The sequence below is a fragment of the Bison bison genome, unplaced genomic scaffold, assembly GCF_000754665.1.
Source record: "Bison bison bison isolate TAMUID 2011002044 unplaced genomic scaffold, Bison_UMD1.0 scf7180017864518, whole genome shotgun sequence".
NCBI classification, from domain to species: domain Eukaryota; kingdom Metazoa; phylum Chordata; class Mammalia; order Artiodactyla; family Bovidae; genus Bison; species Bison bison.
Window position 1 is genome coordinate 11,671,772 of NW_011495071.1, and position 16,969 is coordinate 11,688,740.

Sequence of the window (16,969 nt, forward strand, 5' to 3'; positions counted from 1 at the left end):
ACCCAGCCAGGCCAGGGCCTCCCAGAGGAGCAGGGAGAGGTGTGCACACACCCCAGGGGCGTGCCCCTGCCCGGGGCTGTGGAGACCCGTTCCAGCCACAAATAACAGTCCCAGCGTGAGCTGCAGGGTCGAGGTCCTCTGTAATTGACCAGAGAAACAGTCTGGGGAGACAGAGTTCCCAGTGTCTGGGGGTCTCTGGTCCAGGTGAGTATGGCATGAGTCATGAGCTTGCACAGTTTATGCTCTGTGTGGACCTGGTGATTGGCCACCACTTGCCTCTGTTTCATGTCCAATTCCCTCACTGGCCCTAATGGATCATGAAGTCGGATATTCCCATGAGGCTCTTCTGGGGAGAGGGGCGTGATGTCTGCCATCTGGGGAGAGGAGGATGGTCCAGGCTCCTGGACTCGCATCAGTGTTGACACCTGGCCTTTTGGAGTCCTGGCAACTCCCTGCTTCCCACCTTGATGGAAACAGACTGTTATGTTCAAACAGTGTCTTTCTCTGGAGAGATTCCATCTCATTCATTTCCACCTACCCTGGCAGTAGTGAAAGTGAAAGCATTAGTCTCTCAGTCTTGTCTGACACTTTTGCGACCCCATGGACTGTAGCCTGCCAGGCTCCTCTGTCCATGGGATTCTACAGGCAAGAATACTGGAGTGGGTTGCCATTGCCTTCTCCAGGGAATTCCTTCTTCTTCCTGACCCAGGGTTGGAACCCAGGTCTCCAGCATTGCAAGCAGACTCAACCATCCAAGCCACCAGGGAAGCCCCACCCTGGCAGGCAAGGAGGAAATCAAATATGCCACTCTATCTGCAAACAGAATTGGAGGATCACGCACCCAAGAAAGGGATCCAGTGCCCTAGAGAAGCCACTGGTGGAGTTAAGGGCCCGAGTCTCCCAGCTTCCTTGCCCTTCCCGCATTTAGACTGTGCTCAATCTCTGGAGATATGGGGATGGGGAGGGGGGGTGGTACTCCCAGACCTTCCTTGGTGCAGGGCAATAAGCTGTACCCTGAAGGAGTATTGATATTGATCGACTGGGCAATCATGAGGACAGTGTGCTGGGTGTGACACAGACAGGAGATGCAGAGCAAGCCTGCCGGAAAGACTGCATCATTATGTGATCATATCAAAAGCAGAGGATGCTCAAACGAGCATCCCAGAGGGCCTGCTGGGATGCTCGTTATTTGCTAGAACAGAGTAAGGAAACTACAGAATGACAACAGTGCCCTGGTCAGAGTTCACATGCCACCACCTGCGTGGGGACACACTGTCTCGTTTCACCCTCATACCATTTCTGAGATGGAGTTGGGTTAGCCCCATTTTACGGATGAAGAAACTGAGTTCAGAGTGGTTAAGTGCCCATAAAATAAGTGACCATGATAGGGATCAAACCTAAATCTATTTCAGCCTGGAGCTCTTTCCACCATATTGTATTGCCTCCATGACTCTTCTGGCTGTCCTGGCCAGGGGGCTGGGGCCACCGCATACTACTTTCAGCGAGCCAAAACTCAGGCCAGTCCCCACTGATCTCTATCTAAACTCCACTACCTCCCTGATGTTGGTAGCAGCTCTGTGCTGAATCACGTGGAAAGACCGAATTGGGAGTAAAAATAGTAGACTTGGGGGTTCAGGAGGGAGGGGAAACATGTATGCCTATGGCTGATTCATGTTGATGTATGGTAGTCATTGTTCAGTAGCCAAGCCATGTCGGACTCTTTGCGACCCCATGGACTGCAGCATGCCAGCCTTCCCTGTCCTTCACTATCTCTCAGAGTTTGCTTAAGCTCATGTCCATTAAAGTCAATGATGCCATCCAACCATCTCATTCTCTGTTGCTCTCTTCTCCTTCTGCACTCTATCTTTCCCAGCGTCAGGGTCTTTTCCAATGAGTCAGTTCTTTGCATTGGGTGGCCAAAGTATTGGAGCTTCGAATTTTAGCATCAGTACTTCAATATTCAGGGTTGATTTCCTTTAGGATTGACTGATTTGATCTCCTTGCAGTCCAAGGGACTCTCAAGAGTCTTCTCCAGCACCACAATTGGAAAGCATCAATTCTTCAGTGCTCAGCCTTCTTTATGGTCCACCTCTCACATCCATACATGACTATTGGAAAAAGAATAGCTTTCACTATAGGGACCTTTGTCAGCAAAGTGATGTTTCTGCTTTTTAAGAGACCATCACAATATTGTAAAGTAATTATCCTCCAATAAAAATAAGAAAATAAAAATTAAAAAATAAAAGTAAACGGCTTCTTCACTGGCTCCTTCTCCATAAGCAACCTTGACACTATAGGACTGAAGACAAAACAAACACACAAACACCCTGGACAAAAGAAAATGAAATGGTGCGATGAAGGAGAAATGTCAACTCATAATACAGACTCATTAAATATTCCTCAGACCTACACTGGGCTCTGGACCGAATACAAAAAAGGCAACCAACCCTGAAGATGCTTCTTGTTGTTCAGTTGCCCAGTCGTGTCTGATTCTTTGTGAGCCCATGGACTGCAGCACACCAGGCCTCCCCGGCGTGAAGAGGCTTACACATTGTTATAAACTGAAGTCAAGTCAAAAAAAACAGCACTAAGGATTTGGAGAATTCATGGAAAGCTGCAAAAACAAAACAAAAGATTCCTTTTCATGTAACTGGATCTCAACCTGAGGACCTTCAGTGACAGGTCTGCTATGAAGGATGGAATAAGAGTCCAGGAATACTTCCAAAGGAGGAAATAACAGAGGGCCTGCAGCATGTGAAGGACACAGGGTCAGAGGCAGAACTGGGAAAACGATGGGGGTGGGAGGGAGACTCTCGTTCCCCTTTGGGCTAGTCGGAGCATCCCCTTCTGCTCTGGACCCCCCAGCAGGCAAAATCAAGCGCGCTGATAACAGAACAGCCATAGTGTAGAAGAGACCAGCAGTAATCTCAGGAGGACGCTGGAAAAGTGGAAATGTTTTCTCAGGTGAAGATACAACTCCGTATAGGAAATAACCGTCATCTTCGACTATCCAAATGGCTCTCAGGTAGAAAGTGATGGGATCTGCTCTAGGTTTGAGGGAATACGGTGGAACCAATGGGGAGAAACTCCAAAGAGAATGCTTTTGACTCACAGAAGAAAAATATTCTGCTAGTTCAATCCAAAAGTAAAAGGATCTGCTCTGTCTGGAGAAGATCAGGAGGGTTCTGTTGTTGGAAGTTCCTTGGTCAAAGGATGGGCCCAGGCAGGAAGACCTCCTGGACAGAAATAACCACAGGCATCCCTCTAGCTCTGAGAGTGTTGGGGTCTCTGAAAAACCTGACTGCCAAAAGGAGAAAGGACAAAAGAAATGCAGGAAATTCTCCCATAGGGCATGTAACTCCTATTGAGGGATCTCACACCCTAATATATTCAGTGATCACCTAAATCAAAAATGTGCTTAAGTCTTAAGCTCTCTCCCTTGAATAAAATCATTTACTTCACTCTTTCAGGTAATTCCAATATTTAAGTACTTCCCAGGTGAGGCAAATACATTGAGTACAGTGCAAAACACAAAGGAGAGGGCCACACTCCCATACGCTCATCAGGTTATGGAGACTCTCAGGTTTTAAGAAAGATGTTTAGAAGCCAGCTTGTCAAAGACCCACCGCCACCACCCCCAACTCTACATGTCTGAATTTCTTCCTTATCTTCTCTGTTTGAGTGTTGCCTAATCTCTATTTGAAGGCTGCCTCCAAAGTTAATTTCATTGTTGGCCATTCTCATGGGGAAATGAGCAAAAATATACACATGTAAAATGCATCAGTAAGACATAGAAACAAAGGAAAAGAAAATTGTTATGCATTATGTCAGAATGTAAAGACAGAACCTAAAATTAATAAGCATTATAAAAAGACAGATTATGGTAAATTTTAACAATATCACCTCCAATGCAAATAAATGTATTTACAAAACAGAAATATACCCGCAGACAGAAAACAAACTTATGGTTACCAAAGGGGAAACTGTGGGGGAGGGGGATAAATTAGGAGGATGCAATTAATACATTACTATATATAAAATAGACAACCGAAAAGGACCTACTGTATAGCACAGGGAACTATCTCAATATTTCATAATAACCTGTAATGGAAAAGAATCTGAAAAAGGACAGATATGTAGAACTGAAACACTAGCTATAACTTGAAACTAACACAACATTGTAAATCAACTGTACTTCCATTCAAAAAATGAAAAAAATAAAATAAAAATACCACCTCCAGTGTGAGTGTATTATGACACACAGTGCTGATAAAAAGCATAGGTGAAATTGTTGCCTGTCATGGTACCTTTTGAGTGTAAGACTTCCTGCGCCAGGTGGGAAGAGGGAAGAATAGGGGCGGGAGAAATTAAAAAGGTGAAGCTTGCTAACAAAGAAGAAAGCAAGGTATGGGACTTTGAGAGATGCTGGTACGCGGTTTGTGTGTGGCTTGCTTGTATGATGACGGCTGGGGCAGAGTTGTAAAATGAGGGCAAAGCTGGTGGGGTGGCAGACGAGAGAAACGATGCATTAAAGAATTGACCTCTGACTGAGAGGACAGAGGGCTTAAGTAGAGGAGGGGAAAAGACAGAGTTTAAGGTTGGAGGAAAAGGGAGAGACAAGAGACCAATAAGGGAATTCAGAGGTAGGGAGAAGTGAGGAGAGACCCTCAAGGGAGGTCCAAGATGCCAGGGATGTTTCCAAAACCATCCTGGGTCTCAAGAGATGGTGAGAGGTGGGTATAAGGGTAAATGTTGAGGGGTGTAGTAGGAACAAAGTCCTGAAAGATCTCCTGAGTGCAAAGAAGCAGAGAGGAAGCCAGACTCATCATAAGACTTAGTTTCTTCCTGGCTGCAAAAGATTGTTAATCCATCAGAAAGATCTGAATCCGTCAGGTGTTGACTGAACACCTCCTATATGCTCACACATGTGACAGAAATAGAAATACAAGTGTTAGCCAAAAAAAAAAATCATGCTAAAGAATGTCCCGTAGTAATCTTAATTACTATCTGTCAACTAACAACCACTGATTTAGTGACCGCTACAGCTGGGGACCATGGTCAGCACAAGGTATATAGTTGGGTCATCAGGCCTATGGACTTCAAGATCACAAAGGTGGAGCGGGGGCAGGTGGCAGCCAAATGTAAAACGTCTACCAAGAAGTATAGGGGGATTTGAGAAAGTTAAAGTGTTAGTCACCTGACTCTTTGGCAACTCCAAAGACTGTAGCTCACCAGGTTCCTCCGTCCACGGAATTCTCTAGGCAAGAATACTGAAGTGGATTGCCATTCCTTTCTTCAGGGAATCTTCCTGACCCAGGGATCGAACCTGGGTCTTCTGCATTGCAGGCAGATTCTGTAGTGTTTGAGCCATAAGATGATGTACAAAATACGGTCTGTGCTCTTTTTACATTTTTAACAAAAAAAGAGATGCGAGGGGCCACCAGAAGCAGGCGGAGTCAGGTCATGGCAGGGTTCTTCCTGGCCTCAGAAGAGCTGAGAGCACCCCTGGCAACTGCTCAGGGTCCAGGGCAAGGTGACAGATGATGAGCCCAGCAGAGGACCACTGGGGCACCAGGGAGGAGCTGGACTAGGTAAGAAATGGGGCTCTGCTCCTCAGGGAGATCAGGAGGTTCAGGGTGGAGGGAGGAGCCGTCCGCCCGAGCTCCTCCCACTCTGGACCCCGCTCACCCTGCCGGATATCACCTCATCAGCTCATGTGGCCTCCGCCCATGGCTCAGTGAGAAAACCATCTCTAAGGAGCCTCTCCGATTCCCTGAATGTTCTGTCTGCCTTGCTTTTCCTGCTTGGGTTCACAGATGAGCCCATCACCCTCAACGCCTGTTTCGGGGAAGCGTTTGCATTTTCGTTGGCAAAGGTGCAGCTTGCTGAATTCTTTTAGGCCAGGCCAGTCACAACAAGCCCCTAAATTGCTGAGCCAGGCAGTTTCTTTGGGGATCTGCTTACATTCCCTCCCTGAAAAGGGCAGGGGCCCACCCCATGCAGTCTCTGCACGCAGAACGCACACGCTCCACGTTTAAGGTGGTAGAGGCGCGGGAGGCCTCGACCAAAGATGGGACAAGGCGCAACTGATTTTCATTTTGGTTTTACCTTGCTTGATTGGGTTTCGTTGCACTTAAAAGGATGGACCAGATGGCTCAGAGTCAGCTCCCTTGAAGACTGTCTTGAGAAAGGACTAGGGAAGCTTTTAGTGCAAGCCCCATGGGATCCCAAGTTGGCAGAAGAATTCTTGTGCGTCAATACCCTCTCTCATTCCCAAGCTTCCACTCAGTTTAGGGTTCAATACTGCAGTTCCATTCTTGTCAGCTGTGGCTTTGGGAGGAAGATGAAGTCAGTCTATACATTGCTTGATTTTTCTTTATTATTTTTTTAATAATCATAGAGGGATGTTTGGGTAGAAATAATCCAATTCCATAAGGGATTACCCCAAAGTTTTGTTTTGTTTTTTATTTTCCTGATTTGGAAATTGTTACATTTGATGACTTTTCAATCAGCTTACTTTCCCATTTATTTTCTATCATGTGAACATTAGAAAGCGAAATGTTCCCCAGGTGTCCCTGAATGAGGGGAAAACCTTGAGGAGTATCTTCAAGGGAGCCTGTCAAGCAGTCGCACAGCCAGTTTGGAATTAAAAATTATCTGTGAATAATTCACAAAGCATGTAATCCATGTGCAGATCATTGAGAACTCACTGTCTCTGAGAGGTGCCTGCAAGATTAGCCAAATAGCCCTGCAACAAGAAGAAGAAGATGATCACAGAATTGCATCCTCAATTCTTGGCATCAGTATATGGATAACGAAAGTAACAGAGGTGCAGGTTCACGGTCAGAGTCTGAGGGAATTCTTCAGATGGGAAAACAGAGTCTCTTGAAAAGTAAGATTTGGACACATTCTCACAGGAAAAGATGACCCATATGTATCCAGAAATACCTAGACCAGTCATTCAGTACTGAGCTCTCCTACTCAGATGGAGTAGAGTTCCAGGATCCAACTTGTCATTTTCAATCTAAAGAAATCAGGGCAAGTCTCATTTGTAGATGGATAAATACCTTCTAGGGAACTTAGGTGGCTTCAACAAGTTTATCAAAAAACCTGGCATTATGAGCAGGAGGCTTGATACTGAAAACCCTCCTAGGAATGGGTTCATCCAAAGCACACTGCACTGTCTGACCCAGAAGCTTTCTAGCAATTTTCAGCCGCAGTGGGAACATGACAGGCAGGAGTAACCCCATCTCCATGCTTTGGAGGGAAATTTACAAACTGAAGGTTACCTGACCTAACAACAAGGATGCTTAGTTTTCCCATATTAACTAATGAAGAGTAGATACTGACATTTCTAGCCAAGGGTGGTGCAGGGGAGATACCTTAGGCTAAAAGCAGCCTCAATGTGGGAAGTCAAATGAGGTTGTGAGAAGAGTCAAATTTCTTGCTCTTAACTAATACAGCTGGATCCTTCAGAGATGCTCATCTTCAGGGGATTTCATAGGTCCTTGGCCAGAGACCAACCTGGATCCTAAGAGGAAACCCCCTGGGCTTTTTGTTTTTAAAGAAAAGAGCTTTAGTCATCTGGGCTTTGCTTACTGAAAGAATATTCTTTCTTGTTCTGGAGTCAGGGTAAAGAATGTGGTGCCAGGTTATCTGAGAGGCCAGCAGGGAGATGCCATTGAGACAAGCCCAGCGGTCCCACACTGAACTCTTTCATCTTGAAGGCATATAGGATGCCATCTTCCCTACCCTTCCCCATGACCACTGTCTTCAGGCTGCATGATAGCAATGAACACAGAACCCATCTGCCACTCATTTCCCATTTCAGCATTAACGCCAAGGAAATCTGGTACCAGAGCCTTGGAATTATGAGTTGGAAAATGGTAACAAGCAGAGTGAACGTGTGAAGTCATTCACAATACTGACTGTCACCCAGTGCTGCTGGTCATGCAGGATACTGCTATGGCACTTTCTGCTAAAAAAAAAAAGTTTCCCTCTCAGTTCTTCGGAGAATTCTCCCTGCTTCTGCATGCAGAGAGCCCCAGTAACTCACAGGAACCTGAGGGTCAGAGAGCATCACCTTTAAGAGTGGGGCCACAGCAGTGGCAACGGAGTCATATGATCCCACTCACCCTATGTCAAGGCCATGGTTTACCCATAATGATAGGTTATAGGGGTAAGTTTACAGAGCGAATGGGCCACTGCTCCTCTCTCCTTGTTTCTCAGCAAGAAAAGTGCAGAAAGTTCAGTTACTCCCACTGGCCACTGGACAAATGCCCAAGTGCTCCCCGGGGAAATGGCATAGCGACTGTGTCACAGTGACTCTTCCTCCCTCCCAAGCCCCTCCTTCCTGGCTGCTTAGTTGCCAAGCTCTGTCCATTCTTTCTCCCTCTACTTCTTGAATCAGTCCTTTTCTTTGATTCTTGCTGCCATCATCCTTGGTCAACGGTCTCATTTTTCTCTGCTGGACTTTTCCTCTGTCTTCCCATTTAGTTTCCCAATAACAGCTCCTACCAGCTGCAATCCATTTTACACATGCTCTCAGTTGAGTCTTCTGATACATGCATCTCTGTTCACTCTTGGTGATGCCCTGTTGCCTACTGTTCACAGCCCAAACATGGTGATTCTGCACTGCTTACCAACCAAAATCCAACTGATGAAGGGACAGCTTTATTCATAGACAGGAAGCTGTCCAGAGACTCACATGTCACCCTATGAATAAGGGACTGAGACCCAGAAAGTTGCTCAAGCTTCAGTAGCCCATGTACTAGTGGTAAATTTCATTTGTCCTATTTCAATGGGTTTCTCTCCTCTACATCCGCCTTGTCACAATTAGAAAGTCCTTTCCTGTGTCTATCCTGAATTATGCCTCAAGCTCTTGAATTCAGCTCACTTTAACACTATTACATCTTTTAATAGTGAGTCCCACTCTCAGAAATGAGATGAGCACAGTAAAAAAAAAAAGGAACAAGGGACTACTAAGAAAAACACTACAGAATGACCACAGCTTGAGTGGAGAAGATCTGGAACAGAACGAGGAGCTCACGGGCAACTGTGACTCTTGTTTGTTCGATACCCTGCATCTCAGGGCCACAAATGTCCACAGGCTATTCTCTTGACTTTGAGGGGGATTTCTTTGCCATGCTTATGCTTCAGTTACTGAAAACACAAGTATTTATTATGTATCACCACAATTAGACCATAATAATACTCCATGGTGATGGGAATGGCTTCATGGAGAAATATATTTGGGTAAAGATCCTTGGGTATCAGAGCAATGCATAAAGATCATAGAAAGCAACTTGGAGAATAATGCATAGAAAAATTACTCAGTTACTTCACACATCTTGACAGCATTGTCATTTCTGGGGCTGAATGCAACAGTGGCTAGGAATGGATATTAACTCTTCACAGTGGGGGAAAGAGGGGAACACACCATATCACACACAATTGTGAAGATTCCAGTTCTATACAGCTTCTTGTTATGTGTGAAAGATGGACATAAAGGAATCTCCCTCTCCATAAGGCCTCTGACATTTGTATTCCCCTTTTCCCAGAAGTAGCATGTACTGCAGTAAGAGCCTAGGGGTGAAGAGTAATCTTTTCTTTAAAAAAAAAAAAAAAAGAGAGAGAGAGAGAAAATGAAGAAAAGAAACAAGCAAATACAGACTCTAAAGGACAATCTATTGTGCCTGATTATCAGTATACTGTGATACATGACGGGAAGTTCTTCTCAAAATCTAAACTGCATTCTTTCTGCTGTTTTTGTCTGTTTGACCATAGATGGCTCTAGCCTCTCTGCCAGTAGAGAAATACTCACAGCGCTTTCCAGCTGGCCATCTGGCTCAGCTAACAGGATTGTTCTAAAATCCATGGCTCTAATGTCTGTGCCTGAAAAGGGCCACTGAGCTTTGCTCCCTAAGATTGCCCTGGACCACATCACTCAAGCTAGGCAGCCCTGCCAGACGCGTGTGGATACAGATGGCGCCATGACCACTGCTTCTATCTACTAAGAAAAGAGTCAAAGCCAAATTGGTGCCTGAACTTCAGCCCGCCCAGAGAGCACTGAAGGTTCGGTCACCTGGGATTAGGGTCTATCCCCTCATGAGAGCAGGACGCTTGGCCACAGCAGAGAGTCTCCCCGAGGCCAATCCTGGGCTCTAGTTTTCAGTCGTGTTTGCCTCACAAAACCATGTTATTTCCTGAGAGTGAGGGTAGGGTTCTTTAGCAAAATTTCCAACATGGAAAAATCTCAAGTTTTCCTTATGCGTCCCTGTGTGTGTGTGTGTGAGTCGCTCAGTCATGTCTGACTCTTTTCGACCCCATGGACTGCAGCCTGCTAGACTTCTCTGTCCACGGGATTCTCCAGGCAAGAATACTGGAGTGGATTGCCATTTCCTTTTGCCGAGGATCTTCCTGACCCAGGGATCGAGCCCTGGTCTCCTGCAGTGCAGGCAGTTCTTTACCATTTGAGCTATAGGGAAGTCCCTAGTTTCTTCTATCTCAAAAAATAAAATGCTACTCTTGACTTTATTTTTAAAAAGAGCACAAAGGGATGACAGTATAAACAAGATGAGACTTGAGAAAGCCCTTTTGCCAGAACCAGGCTTTGCTTCTTTTTAGCTTTCCCTGAGGCAGCCGGCCCCCTGGAGCCTGGTGATTGCTCAAGGGGCCAAGCAAGAAGCGGCCTTAGGACTTTCATGTCTGGTGAGTGATGTCCTGAAGGCCATTCAATCTGTGTTCAGAATCACCAGGGTAAGTTCCTTAACATTCCTGACCTTGGTTTCCTCACCTGTGAAATGGGGATAATAATGGGGACATATCTCACGGGATTGTTGAGAAGACTTAACTCAATGGGATAAAACCTTTATTAACACAATGCCTGGCACCTAAGGTGGGACCATTTAACTGCCCTCTTGGTATTAATACTAGTAGAGTCACCTCTGAGGGCAAAATATTTAGCAAAGAGAGAGAGTGGAAAAGAGAGCTCCAGGAAGGGACCAAGGCACCACTGTCCCCATGGCCCTGGCCATGACCCCACTGTGCAGGGGTGAAGAACATTCTCCCATTCACCCGGGCCCCAGCTCGCTCCCAGATAACAGAACAGGCCAGCGGCAAAATAAAGACCTGCCTCCCACAAGATGGGCAGTGCGCCGAGCGGCGCCTGGACCCAGAGGAGATATCTCGGTCCAGCATTTCGATCGGGGCTCTGCCCAGCCAGCTCCTGGGGTGCACACAAAGACCCATTCAGGAGTTCTGAGAGTGAGCAGATGAGCGGAGGGGCCCTGGCAGGGGGTGGAGAGGCGACACAGCGCCTGGCACGGACCCTGCAGGGCCGCCTCGGGCGAGTGGGCGTGGAGGGCTCGGGTCCGCAGCCGGGGCGACACTCTTTGTCCCCCCTCATATGAGCCTGCAGACACCAGCTGCCATGGCTGGGGCTGAGTGGCCTCCCTGGAGGAGGCTGGGAACCCCCACCCCCACCATGCCAGTCCCGTAAGCCGGGTATCCAGTGGAAACGGGCCATTACTAACTGGCCTGCCATTTCAAAAGCACTTCTTTCTGGGAAAAATGCCTCTCAGAGGTTCCCACCCTGGGGAAGTACTAGCTGCAGCACTGAAGTGACAGACAAGAGGCTAAATTAACACACGGCAGCCACCCATTATTCCCCAGGACTGAGGAAGTGGCTTCACGGTCGTCAGTCTCAGTTTTCCCATCTGTACAATGGGGCCTGGTAAAATAATCTGTTGGAATTCAAAGGGTAGCTGTTTAAATGAACTGATTTACAAAACACAAGAGAGTCACAGAAGTAAAGAAACTTAAGATGAAAAGAAACTTAAGGTTACCAAGGTGGAAAGGGGCGGAGGGGGGGAGGAATAAACTGAGGGACTGAGACTGACATAAACAGACCATTATATACAAAGCAGACAGCTGAAAGAACCTACTGTATAACACAAGGAATGCTAGTCAATACTCTGTAATGATCTCTATGGAAAAAGAATATTTAAAAAGTGGATATACGTATAACTGGCTCACTTTGCTATATACCTGAAACTAACACAACATTGTAAATCAACTATACTCCAGTAAAAATTACTTTAACACACACACACAAAGACCAAAGAGTAGCTGTTGAGAGAGCTCCTAGGTAGCAGCCTGTCCATTCTCGCCAATCCAGCAGGCAGGCTGTGGCCCCCTGGATCGCATGGAGAATGCCCACTCTAGGGCTCCTGTCTGCACAGCTCTGTGTTCAGCCCCCAGAGATGTCAAATCTGATGCATTCAGAGCGTACCAGCTCTGCAGTGCTCAGGATTTTGAAACACGGAGGCTGCTTAAAGGATCATGACACGTGGAGAAAATAAAATTCCCTCCTTTACCTTTACCATTCTAAAATTATGAAAGGCTATCCCAATAATGGAACAGAAAACTGAGCACTCTTTTGCCACCAGGGTTGTAAAACATTTCCTGAGACAATACTGTTCTGCAAATGACTCAACTCAGAAGGACTGAAGGGATTTTCTGTCATCTATGGATGGTTCTACATCAATTAATCCAACTATTCACCTTTTTTAAAATGCACTGATTCCATTTTTCACTGAGATATCTCTCATCCAGTGGTAAAACACAGTACATATACCACCTCTTCCAGGAAACCCTGGCTATATAGCTTGAATCAGTGCCCCTTCATCATGCTCCCACAATGCCCCTGGCACACCTCTCTTGTGGCACTTAGGAAATGATTTCAAATTGTCTGCTTACATGTCTCAGTTTTCTCTGTGGTCAGGAATTATGTGTTACCAACCTTCTAGCATAGTGTTGGCAACATGTAAGAACTTAATAAACGTTTATTGAACTCAGTGGATGTGTATCTAGCATGATTGCTGGCGTAAACCTCCATTCATAATTTATAAGAGTCTCCTGTAACCTTTGCTCTCAGGAAGTTCTATCTCTTATCTAACCCAACTCTCCCCTGCACACACATGTTGCTACTTTTTCTAACCTCGGCTGGAGACAACAGCTGGGGACCATCCTCATCCTTATCAGAGTACTAACAGAAATCACAGCTATCACTCATCACTTCTTTCTACCAAGTCAGATTTCTCTTTTTTCAGGTTTAAATCAGGAACGAACTATCAGAATCTCACATCTGACAGCTTTTACTTTAAATAGGAGAATAGAGAAGGACTTCTAAGAAGGAATTTGGGTGGAGAGAATCTGTGCGTTTCAACAAACTTCTGGGAATCACATACTATGTGCCAGGCTGTGTGAGAGAGAATAAACACTTGCCAAAGTCCTGACCATCAAGAGATCTGTAACCTAGAATAGGGAATAAATAGCAGCATTCCACTTTCTTTGGGGTGCCTTGATTAGAATTACCAAGTTTTGTGAGGATATAAGAAAGTCCAGAGTGGCTAAAAACAAAACTAAACAAAAAAAAAAATGTTTCTGGTTCCTGAGCAGCTTGAGAGAAAACTAGTAGCTAAGTTAAGGAACATGTTGGGGACAGGTTGGTGAGCCCATGAAAGGATCAGTACCCTGGGTGTGTTGATATTGTCACAGACATCCATTTGCATTTTCACCACTGGGCAGAGGCTGGCATCCACTGACCACATATTCAGCAAGCTGGCAGGAGCCCCTGATCACCAACCAACCCCTACACTGGCAGCCTCCTTTCTTCTGGCCAAGGAGCTCAGGGTCTGCGTGACTTAGGGCAAGTCATCTGGGGACATTTGGGATTCTGATCGGGTGAGCCAGTGGAGGCAGCACAGATAAGACCAGGACAGAAATCTGGCAGCCTAAGTAACATCTGCTTGGGCGGTGGTTTTGGCTCTGGCTCCTGTGGGGAGCCTGGGACTGGAGCCCGGAAGCCTGCATTTGGAGCAGGTTACAGCAGGTGGCGCAGGAGAGCAGAAACCAACCCTCTGTGGGGCCCAAAGAAAGCATGGGATTAACTCGACCCCAAAGAGGTGCAAGGGCCAAGAAAGGCCAAGGCAACTAGGCTCTCTGCATGGTGCCAAAAAAAGGGAGATTGTACAGATGGAACATACAGCCGGATATGGGCATTTCTCAGGTAAAGATAAAGCAACAGAGGTGCTCAGAGGTCTGAGTAAAATCCTTGAGTGGTCAGCACTTTTAGCAAATACATAAAAGAAAGAGGAAAACAACATACAATATTAACTGAGGGGACAAGATAAACACTGCTAGAGTTGAAAAGCTCAAACCACTCTGAACCCTTAGACTCTGAACCTTAGATGGGTAAAGTATAATTTCCCCAATAACCTTTCCCCACCACCAACAAAGCAAAACAGAACAAAACCACAACCCACTTAATTTGGTTGGTGAAGCTCTGGAAAGCAACATTTCCAAACATACACACAAAAAGGACATTTATTCCCATTTTAAAGCTGCTAGACGAAGCCACTTTCTCCACCTTCTTATCTCTGGGGGTCAATCGCTCAGTCATGTCTGACTCCTTATGACCCCATGGACTGTAGCCCACCAGGGTCCTTCTGTCCATGGGACTCTCTAGGCAAGAATACTGGAGTGGGTTGCCATTTTCCTTCTCTGACACAGGATCTTTCTGACACAGGGATCGAACCTGGGTCATATGCATTGCAGGCAGATTCTTTACTATCTGAGCCACAGGGAAGCCCACTACTGCTGGGTGAATTACCCCTAAACCATACAGCTATGGGAAGAATATGGTGGAAAAGTCCTCCCATAGACACCTGAGGTTTCTCAGTTTCTCTGCCCCAAAGGGCAGAAAGCATGGTCCTGCTTGTTTAATTATGCAGCACCATAACTTGAAGAACTGTAATGGGGAAGTTCTAAATGGGAGGGGGGGATAAAATTGTCACATGCATGGGTGTAGGACAGTCTCTCTCCTCTGAGACAGAACATTCAAAAGCAGTAGACTGTTGAGACGAGCAATAGAGAATTGACCTTCTATATTGAAGCAGTGTGGGTTAGCTTGGGGATAAGTCTTAGGGAATGCAAGGAATTTTACTTATTTTTCCATTTGGTTTAGTTTCATGTTGTTAATTTCTCTCGTGGGGAAGCAATCCTAGATATTTAAGGTCTGATGTTTTATAAATCAGTTCTCTGTGTTTATTTAACTACATGGACATATATGAAAAATTCTGCATTGAGAAACACAATATTTGATGTATTTGTTCTTAATCTTTGGCAAAAAGCAGGGTCTGTTCTGCTGGGTTTACTGCTCAACTAGAACAGTAGATGAGTCTGTTCTATAACCTGCCCCTTGTAACTTGATGGGGCCACAGCACAGACATCTCAATAGCAGAAAGCATAAGAGCTCAGCGATTTGTTGCTGTTCAGTCGCTAAGTTGTGTCCAACTCTTTACAACCCCATGCCAGGCTTCCCTGTCCTTCACTATCTCCCTGAGTTTGCTCAAACTCATGTCCATTGAGTCAGTGATGTCATCCAACCACCTCATCTTCTGTCACCCTCTTCTCCTCCTGCCCTCAATCTTTCCCAGCAGCAGTGTCTTTTCCAAGGAGTCAACTCTTCGTATCAGGTGGCCGAAGTATTGGAACTTCAGCATCAGTCCTTCCAAAGAATATTCAGGGTTGATTTCCTTTCGGAGTGACTGGTTTGATCTCCTTACTGTCCAAGGGACTCTCAAGAGTCTTATCCAGTAGCACAATTTCGAAAGCATCAATTCTTTGGCACTCACCTCAGCAATTAGGCTTCATCAAATGGCCGTGAGAACACAGAGGAAAGGAGATGAATTCCTCTGGGTGGGACCAGAAAGGCTTCATGGAGACAGATATTGGAGCTATTTTACCCTCTGTGCCTTGGACTTGCTTTGTTTTGCCTGGAATGTCCTTTATCAGCTCCCACCATCTTCCTTTTGTGGGTAATTTTTCACCTTCTTCAAGAATCAATAAAGATCCCATCTGAAGCCCTTCCCTAACCAGCACCTTGTCCTGTGCAAATCTCATTCAAAGTACCTGACATAGAAATGATGCTGCTGTCCCCGTCCCCGATAAAATCTCCTTGCTGTGCAGCAGACTTCTGCCCTTCTACTTCTTCATGTTTTCCCGGATCCCTTTCCCATCAACTCCGAAGTAGGGTTGCCAGATAAAAACAGAAGACTCAATTAAATTTGAATTTCAGATAAACAACAATTTGTAGTAGAAGTATATCCCCAATATTGTGTTGCTGCTATATTTGCTAAATATAGCAGCCCCATTCCTGAGACCCCTGAGTTCATGACTGTTCCCACCCCCATCCCCTTGTGATGGGGGTTGGGGGTGAGCATTCAAAGCTGCAAGTGTACTTGCTCAGCACGGGCCTCTCTCCCCAGCCTACCTTCCAGAAGAAACAGGTACCCCTTGCACACTCACCTCTAGAATATTGGAAGAGTACGGTCAACTTACTCAACAGACCCATTTCGTGTTTTTCACCTGTACTGACTGGATGTATTTATTCAATAGAAATGAAGTTTAAGTGTTTGTTCAATATAAAAACAGTTACTCAGTTATTTTTAAGTAGGAGGGTTATCACTTGCTCTTCATTTAAATGTGCGTTCATGAATTGTATGAATTCTCTGACACTTTGAAATCTATTAAGTCCATGTTGACTTTCAAAGTATGGCCTATTGGATGTAGTGATATATATACCTTTTCAGTCTCTGTGCCTCTTTCAACCCATTCTGTCCTGGAAGAAGCAGGAAGATACAGCTGGCAAAGTATGAACCTGCAGAAACACAGCCAACCCCATCATACCGTGTCCATCACTGTGAAATTTCAAGTTCAACATGCCCTCTTTATTCCACTATTTTAGCAAATAGAACTTTTAAAAGCAAAAATAGCAACATCTTGGATTTCTCCAACAAAACCTTTCCACCAAGATTAACATTCTTTCCACTGACGCTCCCATCTCCCAGGGAGAAAAACTGCAACAAGAATAATTTATGGCAGTGTTGTCCTACCTCTTCTGACG

General features: G+C 45.6%; 1 long non-coding RNA gene across 2 annotated transcripts in view; it reads right to left on the minus strand.

The window, feature by feature from the left end:
- The window catches only part of LOC104981415, a 235,570-nt gene that overhangs the window by 54,861 nt on the left and 163,740 nt on the right, over positions 1 to 16,969 (minus strand). The window lies entirely within an intron of this gene.